Raw genomic sequence first — 12,837 nt, forward strand, 5'->3', positions numbered from 1 at the left:
ATGATCAGTAGAAATGGCCATGACATGGGATCTTTAAATGTAATTTTGAAAAAGCACAGACTTTGTGAAATAAATATGGTGCTGAAAGAACAAAATGTTCCTGAGGAATGGAAGTAAAGTAGGCTACTAGTGATACTATCTCAAGATCAGTACACATGTACAATATTACAAGTAGCCTAACTTAGTGTACACATAAATGGACAAACATCTCAAATATAATTACAGATAGGCCTACAATGACGTTTGAACAGCATTTTACTGTTGTAGTTAGCATAGTTATTACTGTTGCAGCCGGTCATTTGAACTACTGTCAGTGTACTTCCACTTGAAACTGTATTGAAGAAAAATGGTTAAGTTGTATAAATGGAAAAAGTTCCTAACTACTTTCTTAAAATATATACTTAAATGCAGTGTTTGAGTACTTTCCAGCCCAGTTTGAGCCTGATTAAATGAGCCTCGTTACATGAACCCACCTGAGTTTATTTCTCTGATGGTAGCCTTGTGGTTGCAGCAGTGGTCACAAGCTGCGTGTGGCCCGCGCAGGGGACGCGGGACCGCGCCTATTCCACCTGGTCCAATCACGTACGAGGACGCTCACATCACCGCCGTCTGCCGGAGAGTGTCTCCGCACTGTGTGTGCTGCAGCTCGGCCAAGACACCAGCTCCAGTGCACCTGACCGGCTAATAACCTGAAACAACACAGATTTTCTCCTCTGAAAAGTATCGACCACTAACTTCAACGGTGTCGGAGCGCCATACGTGTCCCGGCGAGCCCTCTCACCCCACGGTAAGTCCAGCAGGACGATACCGCCGCATCATGCTGTGTGTGTGGATGGAAATATGTAACGACCTGCTACAACTGTGCTGTGGAAAGTCATTGTGGGGGAGAGTGGAGTCTGCAGGCTTATTCTTTAGCAAAGAAAAGCAGAGAGATGTAACCTTCCTGGTACTGTTTATATCTGCCTGTGACAAGGTGACAACAGAAGGTGTCCTGCTATGCAGTTAGGTCCACAATTACATAATGAAGATTTGTTGTAGTTTGAGGCCTGAATCTGTTGCTCTGCTGTGTGTTGGTAATGTAAGCACAAACAAAACACTGGCTTGTTGTCCAGTGTTTTAACTATTTGATTCAAGAACCTGATCACATACAATTTAACCAGATGGCTCAACATTTAGATTATAACACAATGAATAAGGAATATTGTACCTACACATGTACACCTTATTCATGTGACCATATTGTCATCTAAAAGATTAATAGGCATAGCAGCCTTAAAAGGTGGCTATTGGAAGTTATTATTGTATTACAAAACGTGAAACAGCATGTTTTTTTCACAATATGTAAATACAGCCACACTTTTTTTTTTAAAGATACTGTTGTTGTCGCTAAAGTATTAGGGTTTTCATGTTGGGGTAATCATTTCTGGTTTTTGCTTTCAGTTAGTAGTCTCTTTATGAAATGGTCAAATATGTGTGTTATATGTTTATACATTAGTACTTTTACCAATACTAAGTATGGACATGTTTTTCCCACAAAATCGTTATTTTCTTCAACAAAGCAGTTTCAGATCTGACAGTTTTTGCTAATTTGCTTTAGATGAATTTTGGTTGCTAGGATAAAACAGAAACCAACATATCTGATGGACATGTATTCGTATGTTAGAGTGTAGGCATTGTTTTGGTGTTGCGGGGGTTGTTGTGGATCCACTCACAGAACTTTCTGTCCCAACCTCAGCCTGTTAGTTCAGCATGGCTTTATAACTCTGCCTCTGTTGGTTTTGTTCTGAACCTCAGACCCTGGGTTCCTTGGCTTTTGTACACTATGCTGAGATGAATTAGAGGGCAATCCATTCAAGTGTTGGGAACAATACCCCCGTGGAAAAAAAGGGTTTCTCCCCGGGTCACGCCAAGCGAGGTGTGTGTGTGTGTGTGTGTGTGTGTGTGTGTGTGTGTGTGTGTGTGTGTGTGTGTGTGTGTGTGTGTGTGTGTGTGTGTGTGTGTGTGTGTGTGTGTGTGTGTGTGTGTGTGTGTGTGTGTGTGTGTGTGTGTGTGTGTGTGTGTGTGTGTGTGTGTGTGTGTGTGTGTGTGTGTGTGTGTGTGTGTGTGTGTGTGTGTCCGGTTGCTGTGGAAGCAGAGCCTAACATGCATGGAAAACTCCATTCTCTGACGTCATTCCCGAGTAGGAAGATGTTGGGGGTCTTGATTTATGTATGTGGGAGCAAGAGAGAGGCTGAATAGTTGTTGCCAACTTGGGTCAACTGGAGTGTTTTTTATTGCCTGAAAATCTGTCCTAGTTTGCAATGAAAAACGGTAAACAAATAAAATCCATAACAAAGGAAGAAAGAAAAGAGGAAGACAATTAAAGTGCCCTCAGTTCCCACCCCTGTGACCACCCATATCTCTCAGCCATAAACTGTCTAATAAATAAAATAAAGTCCAAAATACAACTTAAGAGTCTGCCAAAAGTATGTTATGCCTAAGACATTGGGGTAAAATACCCATATAATTCCTCCACAGATGCTATATTTATAAATATTGTTTTAGGGGATTTAGGAACTTCTCTCAGTGGCTCCTGTTGTGTTTTCCAAGAGGCTGTAATGTGATCCGTATAAATACACTGTAAGTATTGGTATTAAATGATATTCTAATGAAGCCTGTTGTATGCCTCCGGGCCCTTGGGCAAACACTTTTCCCCACTGCCATGTAAACATGTTTGCATTTCCTTCTCGTTTCCCTGCAGTTGTCACTATGGTGACGTGAACACCTGCTTTATTTGCCACCTTTGTTTGTCATTACCACTCTGCTCAGGATCTGTTGCTTGAGCTTTCACTAAATCAAACAGTACGTGTATTATTCTGCTCGAAAGGCTGTGATTAATCTGTAAGTATATGGCAGACGTTGGTGGTACAGTGAGATTTGCCTAAAGCTGATCCTGGCACGAGGCTCAGATTTCTGAAGCAACAATTGGAGAGCAGATCCAGAGGTGGTACAGACGCAGTGGTCTGCTGCAGGCCAGACACTGATCGCCTGCTAACAAAAGAACAAACAGAAGAAGACTCAAAGCTCTGTTTTTGATCCGGAGCCATTCAGATGGTGTACTCTGTGTGTCCCATCTCTTCCCTCCTTCTCGTCATTATCTCGCCTGACTGGCTTCCTGTTTCTAATGGTTTACCTTTTCTCTGGGTGTGCCTTTGTATTAGGCGATTCACTGTTTGTTTTGTGATCTGAAGTTTAATTTACTTCTGAAGAGGCTCTGTGAACTACGTTTGAAGCAATCCTAGAAGTTGGCCATATGGTACGATGACATAAAGTTAAGCAACAACTGAGCATCTTTGTGTTTACCTGATGAGTTGAAGTCATAATATTCACTCTCATTTGCTAGACAAAAAAAAAGCTTTCTCGTACAAAAGTGCTGCCATAAAAAAATAAAGGCCATAAAGATCAGTTCTTGTTGAAACTCTGGTAGAGGGAAGTTGATTTAACTTTACGATCAGCACTCTTTGTTTGCATTGCATTATACTGAAAGCTGTTTAATATTAAGTCTATCCTTATTGGTAAAAACAGGTTGGAGAATATATTAGAAATACCTCAGTATTATGCAGTTGTTCCTAAACCTCAACTGAGTTTATGCTGTTGTAAAATATCTGAATGGCGTCTCATGGTTTGTATCATCATGCAACTGATGATTGTTTTATTATCAGTTAACCTGCATATTATTATATTCAGCGTCATTGAAAATGCTCCCTGTAGTAATTTTAGGGGGTGATTTGTCATGAAATGAAAGATGTATTTTCTTATCCTCATACATGGTACTGAATCATCAGTTGTTTAACAGTAAAGATTTTTGTTTTTGCTCGCTTAGTTGTTAAGAGGGTTAACTCAAATTCCTTGTTTCTTTTGGTTTAGAAAAGTCTTACTGGTGGTTATATACTTAGATGAATTCCCTCCTCACTTACAGGTTAGCTGAAAGCGGTGATTTAACATGTATTACAGGTGGTATAGTCCTTCATGTTAGTCTTAGCTGAACCCCTGTGAATCCTGGTTAAACAGTCATTGACAGAGCAGCATCGCGTGCTCTGCAAACTAGCAGCTTTAATCTTTCAAATCTGAAAACCTCGTTTCAGACACAGGCTGTTATTACCAGACTTATGCTAAGCTGGGGGGGATATGTTGTGTTGGGGGCAACTGCATCACATAGTCTTTACAAAATCCCTCCTTCCCTGACTCTGCAGGTGTTTGTGAAGCACGAGGAGGCACAGTGATGGGACTGCAGTAACAACACAGTTTGAGGGGTTTAATATTTGTCAATATATGTATGTTCCACACTACTATCTGACTCCTATTTGACGACTGGTATTTCTAATAGTAACTCATACTGCAACAGTTCTTTTTCTTTTAAGAAGATTCTACCACACGAAGTTCATAATGCTATTACAGAATTAAAAGTGGATGGCAGTGCAGGACTCGATGGTATAGAAAACAGGTTCATAAAGTTGGCGTCCCATATTCTCATGTACCCACTTGCTGATTTGTTCAACCTGTCTTTGTCCACCTGTCAGTTGCCGACTATTTGGAAATGTGCACGCATCATTCCACTGCATAAAGGTGGTGATTTACTTGATACAAATAATTATAGACCAATCTCTATAATCTGTTCTATTTCCAAAGTTTTGGAGAAAATAATTTATAATCAATTTTCACATTATCTCAATACTTATAATATTTTTCTCGGGTTCAATCTGGTTTCAGGCCTAATCACTCCACAACAACTGCCCTACTTAAATTTACGAATGACTTGTACTCTGCTGCAGATGATAGTGAACTCACAGGTGCCATTTTTATTGACTTGACAAAAGCCTTTGATTTCGTTGATCGATATCTGCTCTTGGATAAACTTCACGGCATTGGCCTTTCTAATAATACAGTGTTATGGTTTAACTCGTACCTTCACAGTAGAAAGCAATGTGTGGTTGTTAATGGAAAACAGTCTGACCTGTTGATCCAACAAAAGGGTGTACCCCAAGGATCAACTCTGGGCCCACTTCTGTTCTCTATTTACATAAATGATTTATCTTCTTGTCTCATTAAGTGTTGTACTCAACTTTATGCTGATGACACTGTCATATATTCATCCAAATCAGATTATTCACAAATTCAGATCTCTCTTCAATCGGATTTTAATATCTTACAGGACTGGCTATCACACAATAAACTACTGCTTAACAAAACAAAATCTTATACCATGGTCTTTGGTACCAGGCAGAAGCTCAAATCCAAACCTAATGTAGTAATAACATGTAAGGATGGCACTTCTCTGCATAAAGTTGATAGCTTTAAATATCTTGGTGTATGGCTAGACTCTGAACTTTCATTTAAACTACATATAAAGCATGTAATACAAAAAGGCAATTACGGAATCAGTGTTTTACACCGCTCTCGCAATTGTTTTACGCTCAGTGTCCGAAAGAGAATTGCTTCTCAACTTATTCTTCCGATTATGGACTATTGTGATGTTGTCTACCAAAATGCGCATAAATCAGATCTTGCTCCACTCAACATAGCCTATAGACTATGCAGATTTGTTCTTGGTTGTCCTTTTCGTACACATCACTGCACAATGTATAACCAACTTAAATGGCCTTCTTTAAATGTAAGAAGACACATGCATTGGCTTCAGCTGATATTTAAATGCATTTATCTTAACTATCCCCCTTATTTAAAGCAGTATTTTGTACCCTACTCACCAAATCATCAAGTTAGACATTCTGTTCAGATTTATTTCTCTGTCCCCTCTGCTAAAAAATTGATTGGCAGAAGAGCGTTCATGTTCAAATCCCCAACTGACTGGAATACTTTACCTGCTGCTATTAGATCTCTTGCAACATTGGGTATATTTAAACATGCATTGTTATCTCACTTTCAACTGGTCTGTACTTGTTATTAACTGATATTGATGAAACTGATTTGCTCGACTCTCAAATTGTAATGATTGTGTGCATTGCTTGAATTTCACTTAACAGACTGTATGTGGTTTGTCTTGTGTGTCATGTTTTGCATTTTGTCTTTTTGTTTATGTATGTTTGTAAGTTGTTGCTATTGTTGCTATCAAGGGGTTTATCCCAATGAATAAAAATGTCTATATAATATTAATCTCCTTTGGATTCTCCAGGCAGTTTTTGAGCATGGGAGAAGTGTCTTTTTTATTATACTGTGCTATACGAGCTGACGTAAGCTATAATATGACTGTGTTGGCAATCCTTGTGTTTTGGCAATGTTCAGCTTTTAATTCCAATATATCCTATATGAATCATTCTTGGTGTCAACAGAAAGTAAGGCTTCTAATAGAAAATACAAGTTGGACATAATTTCTGCCTCAGCAGTCTGCAGAATAATGCTTTCTTTCCCTCTCTTTATTAAAAAGATTACAAAAGAATAGGTTATCTATGTAATAGACACACCTTTTGAATACATTTTTGCACAGAAGGACTGCAGATACTGTCCCCCAATTGTTTATATTAAAACACATCGGGAAGGAATCTGTTAAAGTCGAGTATGAAAAGTAGCAATGATTACATCAAGAAAAAAACCCTTCCCAATGTTCATATGGCATCCTGACTATTTGTTCAAGAATGACAGCTTATTATTCTCTTACCAGTTTAAACTAATGGTAATATACTTTTTAATTTTAGGGCATCATCATCACTAGAAGCTCAGTTAGTAGATGGTACAGCAACATGCAACTCTTTTTTATGACACATTAATCAGAACTTATAGTGCCCAAAATAGCCAAAGCTTGTCTTCCCTGAATGTACTACATAAGCCAGAAACCCAAATTATTGGCTATTACCAATTAGAAAAGATTCAATGTTGACTGATCTCCCTACAATAAATCATAACTGCATTGTCACTTTTTTGATATCACTTGGAGGGAAAATGTGACACATGGATTCTTCTAGCATTGTTGCTCAATTACAATAACTAAATAATTAGTTGTGGGAGGTTTATAATCAAGCTGTCTATGAGGCTTTATGAATTAAAAAGACTGTGCTGTCACGTCCAGCTGACAGCTTCCCACTCTCACTGAATGGGACTTTGATGCAGAGAGATGGAGGGTGATTGCAGTCTATTTATAGTAACCTTTGTGAATTGTGTGCCAATTTTGAGTCCAGGCAGAGGAACTTCAGGGACTGTTTTTAGGTGGTTTTTACAGTCATTGCCAACCTGATTGTTTTTAAAAGGACAAAAACCTTTAAAACTTAAAAAATATGCTGTTTGCAGGAGAGGTCATTTCCCAGAGCACTTCTCTATTCCCAGCCTCTTACAATTAGAAACGTTGTATACTAGATTCTGTAAAATTGGTATATTCAATTATCATTGACCAACAAAACAAAGGTTAAGTTGTTTTGGAAAGATCCATGTTAGACAATAAGGTTAAGTTCCATATGGCATGGGGTGCTAAGTTGTACCATGGCCTCATAGGAATGTATGCTTTACTCTAGACAAATAAACCCTTGTAATAATCCCCTTAACACCAGTTTGCAGATTTGAGAGTGAAGAAACTGTACGGTTTTGTTTGAGCCGTGTTAATCCTCTCTGAAGAGACCACTGTATCATTGTTTTGAGGTTGCTAAACCTGTACTTATAACAAATAGGTCAGCCTTAATTCAAGATTCAACCTGAGTCATTCTGAAACATTATTTGAAGTTTTTGGTACAACTTTACAATAAGACTAAGGGTTTACGAATAGTTTGTAATTAATTAATTAAGTTGTGAACACTAAATCATTAATAAGCTTGTATAAGACATGAGATAGACAGGGCAACTGTGACCGGTTGCTTGCCAAATAGTGAGCCCACATTTATCTGTACTGCTAAGCCTTATATTGGCTACTTAGCTTACTTCCTCTTCTTTATCAGCCAGCATCCTTGGTATCTATTGTTCACTGAGTTGATTCTCCCCCCATCCATCGTGATGCTTCTTGGCATCTCTTATGACCATCTATGAATGAGTTACTAACATTTATACCTGCCAAAAGGGAGCCTTATTGTAAAGTGTGAAACATATCGCCATTTATTAATGAGTTACTACCATTTATAACTACTGAAAGGGTGCGTTGTTTTTAAGTTTAATACACATGTCAATTTGTGAATGAGTTATAACATTCACGCTGACCTAATACACATTTTTCACATGAAAAGCAAAGTAAGATGCAACAGAGCTAAGCAAAACACTTTATTCACACATCAAGAAAATCAGGACTAAAAGAATAATGACTATTTAGTATGACTGATACACATATTTAAACATAAAAGCTTTTCTCAGACATAAATGAAAGACTTGGTAAGAAATAATGGTACTCAGACTGGAAAGGCTTTGTGTATATCCTTGAAAAAGCAGTCCATCAGGGTGAGCAGAGCCAAGCCAAGATGACCATTCAAGAACCTTGAGGTGTTCCTCCAACACACTCTCTGTACGGTTTCCTCTCAGTCTACGGACCTGTCCTTTGACGGTCGACCAAGCTCTTTCTATATGTTGGATATGACTGCCGTCTGGGGGTTCACAAACCACCTGCTGTGGTTTATGGTAGTGGTTGTACCCCATGTTACACAGCACTCTCCTGTATGCCCTCCACTCATCCCTAATAATGCCACTTCCTGTAGCTGATTAATGCCGTCCAATCAGAGGGGCAAGGTGGCATCGTTTCTCCACTAGTTTCAACACTACTCTCCACCTTTTGTCTTTAACTCCCATCATTCCAAAGGCCCATTTCTTCCTTCTCCAGGCATGTCCAAAGCGTCCACGTGCATACTAACAAAAACTAAATCATGACATAATCTTAGTTAACAACAAAATGCACACAAATTACAGTAAAAATGGTTGCACATCATGTTTCAAAATGCCATACTTGTTTATTAGGTGCATTGTATAAAATAATTTAAGGATAATTATACGGTAATGGTCCATATTGATTTTTTTTTGTATTCTCTTGTAGAAGAAAGCCCAGTCTATAACTGCCGAACATAGGAACTGGGTACAGTACCTTCTCCCAGACACAAATACTCAAATAAAATAGTTTACTTTATCAGCATTGGTATTACTAATGCTTACTATTTATTTGATACCAATTTGGTAATACAATTAATAAAAAGAACAAGGTTTGGGTTCGTTCTTCAGATATGACTGTGACGTTAACGTGTAACCTCAATAATGAACTCCAGCTCAACCAACCATATTATATTATATATAATTATTATATATAATTATATTATTATATTATCCTATATTGTAATATCTAAGTAATCATCTTGAAATATGACATTATTATTTGTAATATACACACATCTTATTGTGAAGTTAATTTCACATACACTACACCGCTCTTCAACACTACTTTGACGTTAGCTTGTCTACATAATTGATAATAGCACATTTAAATTAACCTTAGCGATGCATAAAGTTACCTACCTAATAAAATATCTCTAACTTGAGAGATAAGTGAGAATAACAAGTATGACCTTATTTTACCAACCTCAAACAGAAGCCGTTTATTCTACAATATTATCCCACTTAATGCTTAACACTTCTCTATTAGGTTTAACTTGGAGGCTACGATTAGCATCATTAGCACAGATGTAGCTACCACTTGCTTACATGTTAACCCAAGCCTTAACATTCATTAACGTTAGTTGACTCAAAACATAAGCAATACATAAATAAAGTACTCGAATTTCACTTACCGCCAAACTGCATTCACTTACCGTCTGTTTTAACCGCAGAGCGAGTCACAATAGTCCGATATAAGCATGAAGAATATTCCACAAGGCACCAGCACAACAAACACGCGGAGTTCAAGTTATGTTCCCCGGATGAGCTGAGCAGGCGGAGCCCCTGTAGCATCACGGCGCTGCTAGCAGAGCAGAAAGCTAACAGCAGAAGTCACTGGAAAGACCTGTAACTCAACGTGAGCACGCCCTAATTTATGCATAACTTTAAGGCTTAATATCGCTTCAACAAATTATAAATGGTAGTACTCAATACATGGTGATTTGTTTTACACTTTACAATAAGGCTCCCTTTTGGCAGTTATAAATGTTAGTAACTCATAAATAAATAGTCATAAGAGATGCCAAGAAACATCAAAATGGAAGGGGGGAGAATCAACTCAGTGAACAACAGATACCAAGGATGCTGACTGATGAAGAAGACGAAGTAAGCTAGTGCCAATATAAGGCTTAGTCATCTTGCCAAATAGTGAGCCTGTGTTGATGTATGAAAACTACGTTAGAACTGGTTTATAAATGGTTCTTAAATAAAGTGTTTACAACCTAATTAATAACTTGATTATAAACCCTTTATGAATCCTTTATAAAGGTAGTATTATTGTAAAGTGGTACCAAGTTTCTTTTCACAAACATCAGTGTTTTAAAATGTACCCTTTTTGGTTCTTTATAATTACTTCTGGCTTTTATAATGGATTGAACGAGGGATGGTGAAGAAAATAAAGGCCATGGGAGGAGCAGTGCTTTGAACTCTGAAACCTTTTGAAGAAAAGTTGAAGGGAGTACGAGGATTATCTGATCTGACAGCTCGGAGACAATGTACTGACATGTTCAGAGGCGTATTTGCTCAACTGGAGTCCAAATCTTTAATGCTTTGTGTCAATGGACAAGGACTGAAAGCTTTAGTGTTTTAAGTCATTAATCCCTCGATAGTGATTAGGAGCTAATTTAGTTGTTTGGTGAAGAATATCCAGCTACAGGGTGTCTGCAAGGCATCAAAGCATTCTTGTCAATTAACTTAAATCTAATTACATTTTCAAATGTCTAAAATACTCTTTCTTGTCTTAAGCAGTCAGTAATGTTGGTTTTAAACAATTTTTTTAGCAAAAATCTGACTGGGAAATTGCAAATGCTCCAAACCCCTGACATTTTAAAACATGTGGCCTTTAATTGTACATTTTCTGGAGTCCTGGTTGTCTTCTATTATTAATTAATGATTAGAATTTATACTACTGCGACACCCTTAAAGAAAATGATATACATTAATGCACTGAGTAAAGAATGTAATGGCCATATTAACCCTTCTGGTTTTCATTGATAACTTTAATAGTTTGGCGGTGTGACGATGAAATTATATTTTTTGTCGTAAAAAAGTATTTAGATGTACCTGCAGAAAACCTGAAGTAGCATACAATCTGTTTTTGAGTCACAGAGTTTTATTTATTTTACCCTTGAACAACATGTTGCTCCCTGCATTATAAATATGTCACCATAAGCCATAAAGGTACCCAGGTGAGGTTCCTCCGGGTCGGCAGCCTTGAGAGGCCTCAGGACAGCAGCAGTTAGGTTAGAAGAGAGGTTACTTTATTCATGTGGGCATGAATAATTTACCCTGTCAGGTTCTGCCAGAGTTCAGACAGAAAAATACAGACATCACGGTACCATGCGCTCAATCTTTGAAAGTATGATAAATCCAGGATTTTCTGAATAATAGACTCCTTGTCCAAAGTGTTTCCCAATTAGACATCTTTTTTCTGCTGTGTTTTATCAGGGTATTGTGGTGCACAGCCAGTGGCTCGAGGTGATAAATGGCCTTAAGTTAAGCTAATATTTCATATTTAGTTTGTAACGTTGGCACATTTGTCCAGACACAAACACATGTTTTTTAAAGATTCTACATAGAAGCAACATACACTTAATCTGAGTTTGGTAAATCTTGTTCGAGCAAAAGGCTGGAAGGTTAATGAGATTTATGTAACAGACCAGATTTATAAGGCTTGAATACATTAGCACTGCAGTCTGTCACCTTCTGCTACATCTGAACGATAAACCTCAGCCCCTTTGCTGTTGCCAAGAACCGCTGCTGTACTGTCAACGTTTGTCTGTTTGCTGCACGCTCCTTAAAGGTGTCATTTAATATCCTCTGTGTGTGAAAAGAGCATTTTTGCCAACACAGCCCTTTTGTCTTTGGTATCTGGGCATTTGTCACCAGGGAAGTGTGTGTCTGTGTGTGTTTTGAGGCTGAGACTATGCTCTACGCTCAGTCTATTGTGAGTCCTTTCATTGTAAACAAGGCATGGCAATCAGAGAGATAAGCCAGAGCTGTGAACAGGGTCCCAAATGGACATTTAGTACTTTTTATTGTGGAAGGCCCACAATTCTAGCTAGTGCTAAGATACACCGATAATGTATTTGTTTATAATATTTGAAAATGTAGTTGTACTTTAATCCGTGAGTTTTTTTTGTGTGTAGAACCCTTTATTATTACATTACATGTTACATAGCTGTCAGACATTTGGGGTTAAGTATCATGCCCCCAAGGACACTTTAACACTTCTGGGATCTGTGGGAACAAAGGAATTTCATTCTTTCAGACCATTTACATGCACAAAAACTTATATAAACACACTACAGGAAAGGGGAAACCCCGTTCCCCACAATAGGGCCGGCTGCAGGGGCTGGGAATCGTACCTTACAATTGTAAGACGTACATTTGGATGTACATGCAAAGTTTCCCTTTGGGTGCCATAAAACCCTTTACTTTTGAAGTGGTGAAGGGGTGAAGCAGGAGAGGTACAAACAGCAAGTTTAAATATCTCTAGGATTGCGATTGTTGAAGGGAAAGCTCACAATCAAATCCCAATCTGATGTAATTATAATGATCTATTCCTGCTTGAACCTGTGCATAACGCTTCCTTAATCTCCTGATACAACTCTAAATGTGTTCAACTCATCTATCAACAAACAGGACTAATGGTCTATAGCTAGCAGGTCTAAAATAAGTATAGAGTACTAAAATAACTCACCAAAGTCCCATAATTGACTCCCCCCTCAACAC

At 38.1% G+C, this 12,837-nt stretch overlaps 1 protein-coding gene across 2 annotated transcripts in view; it reads left to right on the plus strand.

Moving 5' to 3' along the window:
- Nucleotides 1-483: 483 nt before the first annotated feature.
- fhdc1 (FH2 domain containing 1) overlaps nucleotides 484-12,837 on the plus strand; it is a 35,041-nt gene continuing 22,687 nt past the window's right edge. For both annotated transcript variants that reach the window (XM_079687705.1, XM_079687706.1), the window contains exon 1: nucleotides 484-787. The gene's annotated coding sequence lies outside the window, so the exon portion shown is untranslated. The remainder of the gene's footprint in view (nucleotides 788-12,837) is intronic.

The sequence above is a fragment of the Notothenia rossii genome (genome assembly GCF_949606895.1).
Source record: "Notothenia rossii genome assembly, chromosome: 1".
NCBI lineage: Eukaryota > Metazoa > Chordata > Actinopteri > Perciformes > Nototheniidae > Notothenia > Notothenia rossii.